This window comes from Magnolia sinica, chromosome 13 (genome assembly GCF_029962835.1).
Source record: "Magnolia sinica isolate HGM2019 chromosome 13, MsV1, whole genome shotgun sequence".
NCBI lineage: Eukaryota > Viridiplantae > Streptophyta > Magnoliopsida > Magnoliales > Magnoliaceae > Magnolia > Magnolia sinica.
The window spans coordinates 62,807,540-62,817,045 of NC_080585.1; positions in this window are offsets into that span (position 1 = coordinate 62,807,540).

Genomic DNA, 9,506 nt, shown 5'->3' on the forward strand with positions numbered 1-9,506 from the left:
AGGAAAAATAACATGCATTTCATTTAATAAAATTGTCACAATACAAGAAGTGCAACATTACATGGATTGCGACAGAGAAAGCATGTGAGCTAATACAACTTAAGCTTCAAACCATAAAATAACTTCTAAACTACTACACCTCTAACGGCTACACACAAGAACAACAAAACAGAGCAAGGGATGACTACATCTGCAACTACTCGTTAAAATCAGGAGATGGAGGAGGGGCACCCTTATCCTGCAGACAACACAGGATAGACTTCAGAGTTTGAGACATCTTCTTGAATGTAGGCTTCACGAGGCCTCGAAGATCCATAATATCCTAGCGTAGGACAGCCTGACCCTCCTTAAGCCGAGCTATACGGGCATCCCTAACGGCTTGATCTGCGCCCTACTCTGGTGCCACAGGAGGAGAACTCTCACTCGTGTCCTGGGCCTCCACTTCTTTCTCGTCCTACTCTTCTTCTTCTTCTTCTATCTCAGCTCCACCTTCGCCATTACTCTCTTCCTCATCGCTCTCAGTCTCATCCTCACTTTCTTCAAGTGAGGCTTGTCGTCGATGAGGCCTAATGTCCATCTGATTAAGGGTCATCTCATTAATATAACGAACAGGTACCAGCTTTTCTGCCCCAAGCCTGTAGCTAAACTCATGTGCAAGCTTACAAATGAGTCGGCCAAATGGGAGCGATTCAGTCCTCCTATTCGAACGAGCGATAAGGACAATCTGACACAAGATGTACGTTGGCACACAAAGCTTCTCTCCTTGCCCCACTTGATATAAGAAATCTACCATCAGGGGCGTACACTCACTGCGGTTGCTCCACCTTGGATAAACATTGAATGTGCACATGTGGTGAAGCAAACGGAAGTCATCTGTCATGTTAGTTGCTGAAAGGCTTCTGTTAGGCTACCATTCGACCAAACGACCACACAAGAACTGCATGTAGTGATCCCTCTCGAGCGTATTACTCAGATTCTTCTCACTAGCATGAACCTCGCCAAGCGGCATGTTCAAAAGTCGAGATATCAAAACGAGGTTGATCGTGGCCTCCCAATCTCTTCCATAAGGGATCTTGAACTACAATGGCTCCAGCGAAGGTTCTCGAATGTGGGCATAGAAAGCTCGGATAGTACCCACATTGGCGCGGTATTCACCCTCGAACAGGGGACACCAACCGGCCCCTTCTAGGCGCTCTAATAAGAGAAATTCGCCAAATAGCCACGGATCTACATGAGCTTCAAAAAGGACCCTACGACCCTCATAAACTCCATGAGATAGCTCCGCCAACAAAGTTCTTCCAACGGGAGACTGAGGATCGAGATCCCGCTTTGTCTGAAACTCTCGAGTGGCGGTCGTGCTCGCGGCGGCACCTCTCGGCCTCCGTGCATGGGTTGGGCGGCTAGGCCCGACTTTATCAATGGGAGCTCTCTTCTTCCCCATGAAAGAGAGAATGGTGGAGATGGAAAATATAGCCGTAACAAGCTCGAATAAGGCCATGAAAAATGAGAGAAAAGAGGGAAATGAGAAGAATGGTGAGGCTTCCACGAATTTGAGACTCAACGGAAGGATTTGAGTGCTCAAATGGAAAGAAAAAAGAGGGAAAACAGCAATGGAGATGGATTCTGAGATGGGTAGGATCCGGATGCATGAAAATGAAAGAAGAAAGGGTTTGGAGAGGGATTTTTATGGGGTTTGGAGAGAAATTTTAAGAAAAGGGAAGCTTGGAGGGTGGCTTTATGAAGGAAGGAGGGTTTAGAAAGGGTTTTAATCGTGCAACCCTGGATGAGTGGGCCACAATAGACCCCACATGCATCGGCCTGAGCCGGCCCGCTGGGCGGCGAGGGCTCGCTGAACCGGCGAGGTCATCGCCTGTCTCTGGACAGTCTGGTGATGACTAGTCATTTGGGCGAGGTCCTCCTAGCCCTTAAGCCATAAAATGATGTGGGCCCCCCCCTGGGTCCCCCTGAAAATGTCCCGATTGGGCCCTTAGTCCGATTCGACGCTTATCGGACCACTAAGAATATAATCTGATACAAAAACACTATTACCATCTTTCTAATGACTGGAAAGGGATGATACACCGTCTAAACACATTAATGGATGGTCTAGAAGAGATTTGGGGTCGCTGTGTGTGATCAGGAGTGTGCACAGACTCAATCTCGACGATCGTTTTCAGTAAACTTTCGCCGATAGGAGCAACGGGAAAACCTACATTGATTCTAGAATAAGCTCGCACCTTCCTACACTAAGGTGGTGTCAGCGTACATTGTGTGACCATAACCCAGGTCCGGTTTAATCCAAATCATGCTCTGATACCAACTTGTAACGCCCTAAAATTCAGGGGTCAACCATAACTCAGTTCCCAAGTTTCAAAACATCACTTATGCAACATATGTAATGATGGATGTATGTTCTCTGTATGAGTGCATAAAACATGGAATAGATTAAGCCAAACTGTAAACATAATTCAGGGATAAGTGAAAGACGCAAGCGGAAGACTTAAAGAAATATATGTGAACATGTGCAAGTCCCTGTGATATGTATGCTCTGCCAGGTCATAATTATAAGTGTTGGTTTCAAAATATAAGTATCAAAATGAAATCATCTATTACAAAGAAAATCTAGAATCCACGTAGATCAGGATACGACTCACATGAACTCGCCTGAGAACTGCATAGAAGAAAACATGTCCTCGTCATCCTCATACTCCTGCTCTGCCTCAGGGGTCGCGTCATCATCTGCATCTAAGACAGAGTCTGGTTGGTGTTGAAACACCATCCCAGAATGTAGGAGTGAGTGATCAACTCAGTGGAACTATACAATAAAAGTTAACATGTTATGAAATCAATTAAGCAGTAATGATAAGGCAATACAATCAAACACGTGCTAATTGCTCTTGTTAATGCAAGGATGTATGTAGAAATGATGTATGCTCTCGCCTGCACTCCCTCAGCGTCTTCATCTTACGGTACGCATGACAACCTCCCGCAGTGCCAACGACGCCAAAGCACATGCAATGCGGTGCATGAACATGATTACCAAGTTGTTATTAGTCCTTTTCATATAGCAGGATTGGGAAGCTAAGGTACCTTCCTCATATCAATTCACAAACGGTGATCCATTCTAGGGTCATCAGTCTTAGATAATCTCAGATGATCATATGGTTCTAAGTCGCTGCAAAGGGCTCGTCACTAATCAATACATGCCTATCATACCTTAGTTACTATCCTAAGGATTGTTGCCTCAAATGCAGTATCGAGGTATGCTCGAGGTCACTACAAAGGGCTCGTCACCAATCAATTAGGCCGACAACACAAATATAGTGTCCCATACCACCATAATTGGCTCACGAGTCTGGTGTGTTCACTGGTCACTACGGGGAGGTTCATCACCCCAGTGTAGGCCGACAGCTCGACCACGGTGTCCCATACCACCATGCCCAGCTCATGAGTCTTAGTAGATATAAGTACAATGGTTAACGGGATTGCATTGGTAAGTTTGGTACCCTAGATTCAAGCAATAGCGTCCATACATGGTGTACATCTACAGGGACAATCGGGTTACTTGACGAGCTCAACTAGCACGAGCGCACGTTGAGTTGAACGACATAAAGTGCGTAAATACTTCGTGTGGCCAAACCACTGCCGACAACCCTGATACGACTCAGTTTCGTCAAACACATCCTACATGGCGAAAACAACCTCGACCACGAACTCAAGGTTTGTTACCGATTCCCTGGACTATTTCATAGTCCCAAACATCTTCAATCATAACAGATATTCACACTAACAATTTAGAACAGTAATGGATCAACGATTCTAATCATACATTATGTGAGCATTTGATGAATATCAACTTAACATGGATTTACACATAAGTAGTACTTGAATTTAAACAACAAAGAATGTAAATTGCGTGTAGGAAATCATACATACCAATGGGATAGTTGAGAATCTCTTCTCAACGCCCATAAACAGGACAATATCTCACACACTAGATCATTCAGACATTTCTACAAACACTTAGACTATATATTCCAACATACATGACGTATGTTGGTGATAACACACATTTGGACAATTCCTTTCGCCAAGGAGTTGACACACATACAACTAGCCCAAATACACGACAGTTAATCATGGCAAATACATGTTCATATTTCAGACGTATACGATACTTTCTACATATACAAGGAATACACAAATCTCAATATATCTCATATATATTAGGAACGCAATATAAACATCGCATTTAGCATGTGAAATTACACCCACAACAATAATAAACCATTAACCAACATTGAAAGCCTTGAAAACCATAACCTATATGAATATAGTCCGCACCTTAAACCAGAAAAAATGCAACAGATCTGATTCAGACGATAAGTCTTCCTCAACGGCGACTAGAAAACCTAAGGCATGAATAAAATGAACTACATCAACACTTAGACTATTCTAAGCTCTAAAACAGGCTAGGGTTTGATTGACTTACCTAAGAATGAATTTAGAATCGCCAAAATAATAATTCAGAAGTGATAGTTTAGGAACGCAAAATAATAGGGAAGAATCTCAAGATAATTTACCAGCTTCTCTCTCACTTTCTCTCTCTTTGCCTCTCTCTCTCTTAGCTTGGGTTAGAAAATTCGTATGGAATTGAGAGTGAGGGTTTTAAGGTCTTTATATAGGCCTAACATTGATGAAAATAGCCCCAGGGCCAAGGTATACTTAGGTTATAACCAAATCGGGTCTATTCCGATCCAACGGAGCACTTCTGGTGGTCCTTTCTCCACGTGTGGTCGGACTTGAGCTCACTAACCATGGATCTAGGTCAGGCTGAGTTTTTATACCAATTGGATTTACAGATCAGCCGTGGCGGACCAATCTCAATTCAACGGTCACCGAAACTTGATCAGGGCCACAAGCACTATGACATGCCTGGGCCATCTTCCCTGATCCGAGGGTAAATTTGGGTCAGATTCCAACGGACAGAAAGCTTAGAATCGGCGCGCAAGCGACACGACTCAGATTTCATAAATACATATTTAATTTCTCAACTTTCTCACACTCTTTACTCTGGACTCAAGCAAATCGACTCAGGACATCATCTGGACTTGATTTTTGAGGTGATGGTCAAGTCCAACAAGGTGATTATAATTGTCTAAGATCATTGCTATCGAACTTTCGACACACGGTCCAGGCAAAGTTTCCAAGTACTCCCGAGAGCAACTGGATTTAGCGTTGAATCCTAGATTTCAGGATAACATAGCACTAACGATTCTATAGGTTTTGAGTCCTGTAGATCAAATTTAAAGTGATTGGTGCTAATTACACAAGCAATTGAGTTTATCGCTAATTAACCCACATTATCTTCTAAAGACTTTGAGGTAGTACTCGAGTCTTTGCAGGAAATTTTTCGGGTCATTACAATATATATATATATATATATATATATTTATATTATAATATTATATATTAATAAATATCATGTGGGTCTGGCATGCCATTTACGGCCCCACCATGATTCGTGTACTGTATCCAACCATCCATCTATGTGTGGACGTGGGACCCACCTTACTTTATATATACGTGTTATCCACTGTCAGCACGTGTGACAGTGGGACCATCAAATGTGGGGCACACACCATCGGGCAAGGACGGTGGGATCCACCATGATGTATGTGTCTCACATCCACGCCGTCTGGCAGGCCGTGTGTAATGACCTGAAAAATTTCGTGCCAAGACCCGAGTACTACCTCTAATTTCCTTAGAAGCTATTTGTGGGTTAATTAGCGTTAAACTCGATTGCTTATGAAATTAGCATCAATCATTTTAAATTTGATCTACATGACTCAAAACCTGTAGTATCGTTAGTGCTATGTTACTGTGAAATCTGGGATTCAACGCTAAATCCAGTTGCTCTTGGGAATTTTTAAAAACTTTGGATCGAACCTAGACCGCGCGTCGAAAGTCTGATACCGATGATCTTAGACAGTTATGGTCACCATGTTGGACTTGACCATCACCTCAAAAATCAAGTCCAGATGATGTCCTGGGTCGATTTGATTGAGTCCGGAGTAAAGAGTGTGAGAACGGTGAGAAATTAAATGTGATTTTATGAAATCTGATTTATGTCGCTTCCGAGATGATTTTAAGCAATCTGACCATTAGATTCTAACCCAATTTCACCCTCGGATCAGGGAAGATGGCCCAGGCATGCCATAGTGCTTGTGGACCTGATCGATTTTCGGTGCCTGTTGAATTGAGTGTGGTCCACCACGGCTGATCTGAACATCCGATCGGTACAAAAACTCAGCCTGACCTAGATCCATGGTCAGTGAGCTTAAGTCCGACCGCACATGGAAAAAGGACTACCGGAAGTGCTCCGTTGGATCGAGAGAGGCCTGATTTGGTTATAACCTAAGTATACTTTGGCCCTGGAGTTATTTTCATCAATGTTAGGCCTATATATAGACCTTAAAACCCTCACTCTCCTTTCCATACGAATTTCCTAACCCTAGCTAAGAAAGAGAGAGGAAAAGAGAGAGAAAGTGAGAGAGAAGTTGGTGAATCATCTTTAGATTCTTTCCGGTTACTCTACATCCTTAAACCATCACTTTTGAATCATTATTCCGGCTATTCTAAGTTCCTTCTTGGGTAAGTTAATCTAACCCTAATCTGTTTTAGAGCTTAGAATAGTCTATGTGTTGATGTATCTCATTTCTATTCTTGCCTTAGGTTATCTAGTCGCCGTTGACGAAGACATATCTTCTGAATCAGTTCGGTGCGCTATTTCTGGTTTAAGGTGCGGACTATATTCGTATAGGTTATGGTTTTCAAGGCTTTCAATGTTAGATAATAGTTTATTCTTGTTGTGGGTGCAATTTCACATGCCAAATGCTATGTTTATTTTGCGTTTCTGATATGTATGTGCTAGATTGAGATTTGTGTATTCTATGTATATGTAGGAAGTATTGTGTACGTATAAATTATGAACATGTGATTGCCATGATTATTTGTCATGTACTTGTGCTAATTGTATGTGTGACTATTCCTTGGCAAAAGGAATTGTCCAAATGTGTGTATTCCAACATATGTCATGTATGTTGACCTATGTAGGCTAAGTGTTTGTAGAAATGTCTGAATGTTTCAAAGTGCAATATATTATCCTATTTGCGGGCGTTGAGAAGAGATTCTCAACTCTCCTATCTGATGTGTATGATTCCTTACATTCAATTTACATTCTTTGTTCTTTAAGTTCAAGCACTACTTATGTTGAAATCCATGTTAAGTGATATTCTTTAAATGCTCACATACTATGTGATTTGAATTATTGTTCCACTACTGTTCTAAATTGTATATGCATATCTGTTGTAATGGAATGTGTTTGGGACTATGAAATAGTCCAGGAAATCGGTAATCGGCCTTGAATTCGTGGCTGAGGCTGCTTTCGCCACGAAGGACGTGATTTGACAAACCCGAGTCGTATTAGAGTTGTCGGCAGTGGTTTGGCCACACGGAGTATTTGCGCACTCTATGTCGTTCAACCCAACATGCGCTCATGCTAGTCAAGTTTGTCAAGTAACCCGATTGTCCGATGTATATTCACCATGTATGGACGCTATTGTTTGAACCTAGGGTACCAAACTTACCGATGAAATCCTGTTAACCGTTGTACCTTGATCCGCTAAGACTCATGAGCCGGACATGGTGGTATGGGACACCGTGGTTGAGCTGACGGCCTACGCTGGGGTGACGAGCCTCCCCGTAGTGACCAGTGAGCAACCAAACTCGTGAGCCGATTATGGTGGTATGGGACACTATATTCATGCTGTCGGCCTACATTGATTAGTGACGAGCCCTTTGTAGTGACCTCGAGCATACCTGGATACTACATTAGGGCGACGAGCCTTAGAGTAGTAACGAAGGTATAATAGGCGTGCATTGATTGGTGACGAGCCCTTTGCAGTGACCTAAAACTATATAATCGTATGAGATGCCTAGGATTGACGACCCTAGAATGGATCACCATTGGGAATTAATATGAGGAAGGTACCTTAGCTTCCCAATCCTGCTGTATGAAAAGGACTAATAACAACTTGTAATCATTTTCATGCACCGCATTTGCATGTGCGTGGCAGTCGTTGGCACTGCGGGAGGATGTCATGCGTAACGTGAGATGAAGACGCCGAGGGAGTAAGGCGAGGGTATGCATCATTCTACATACATCCTTGCACTAACAAGAGTACTTAGGACATGTTTGATTGTTCTGCTTTATCATTACTGCTTGATTGAATTAATAACATGTTAACCTTTGCTATATTGTTCCACTGAGTTGATCACTCACTCCCACGTTCTAGGACGGTGTTTAAACACCAACCAGACTGTCTTAGATGCAGATGTTGATGCGACCCCTAAGGCAGAGCAGGAGTTCGAGGATGATGACGCCGCATTTTCTTTTATGCAGTTCTCAGGCGGGTTCTTGTGAGCCATGTCCTGATGCACGGGAATTCTGGGTTTTCTTTTAGGAGTAGATGATTTCATTTTAATGCTTGTATTTTGTTAGCAACACTTATAACTATGACCTAGTATGTATACATATTTCAGGGACTTACACCTGTACACTTATGTTTCTTTAAGTCTTCCGCTTGCGTTCATCACTTATCCCTAAATTATGTTTGTAGTTTGGCTTAATCTATTCCATGTTTTATGTACTCATACAGACAACATACATCCATCATTAAATATGTTGCATAAGTGATGTTTTGAAACTCGTGAGCTGAGTTATGCTCGACCCCCGAATTTCAGGGCGTTACAAGTTGGTATCAGAGCATAAATTGGATTAAACTGGACCTGGGTTATGGTCACACACCGCACACTGTCGCCACCTTAGAGTAGGAGGGTGCAAGTTTATTGTAGAAATTGTGTATGTGTTTCTGTTGCTTCTATTGGCGAAAGTTTACTGAAAATGATCACCGAGATCGAGTTTGTGCGCACTCCTGATCACACACAACGACCCAAAATCTCTTCTAGACCGTCCATTGACGAGTTTAGATGGTTTATCTTCCCATTTCAACCCTTAAAATGTTAATAAACCTGTGTTTGTATCAGATTCTAACCTGAGTGGCCCGATAGGCGTCGAATCGAACTAAGGAGCCAATTGGGGCATTTCCAAGGGGACCCAGGAGGGACCCACATCATTTTGCACTTAGGGAGCCAGGAGGACCATGCCTAAATGGCGAGTCATCGTCGGATGGTCCAGAGACCGGCAATGACCTCGCCAGTTCGACGAACCCTCGCCACCCAACGGGCCAGGCCGGGCGGGCCGGCTCGGGCCGATGCATGTGGGGTCTAGTGTGACCTACTCCTCCATGGTTTCTTAGTTTTAAACCCTCCTAAAACCTATTTCCTTCACAAAATACCTTCCCAAGCTCTCCTTTTCTTCAAGTTTCTCTCAAGACTCCACCAAAATCCCTCCCCAATCTTCTTCTTCTTCCATTTTCGTGAAC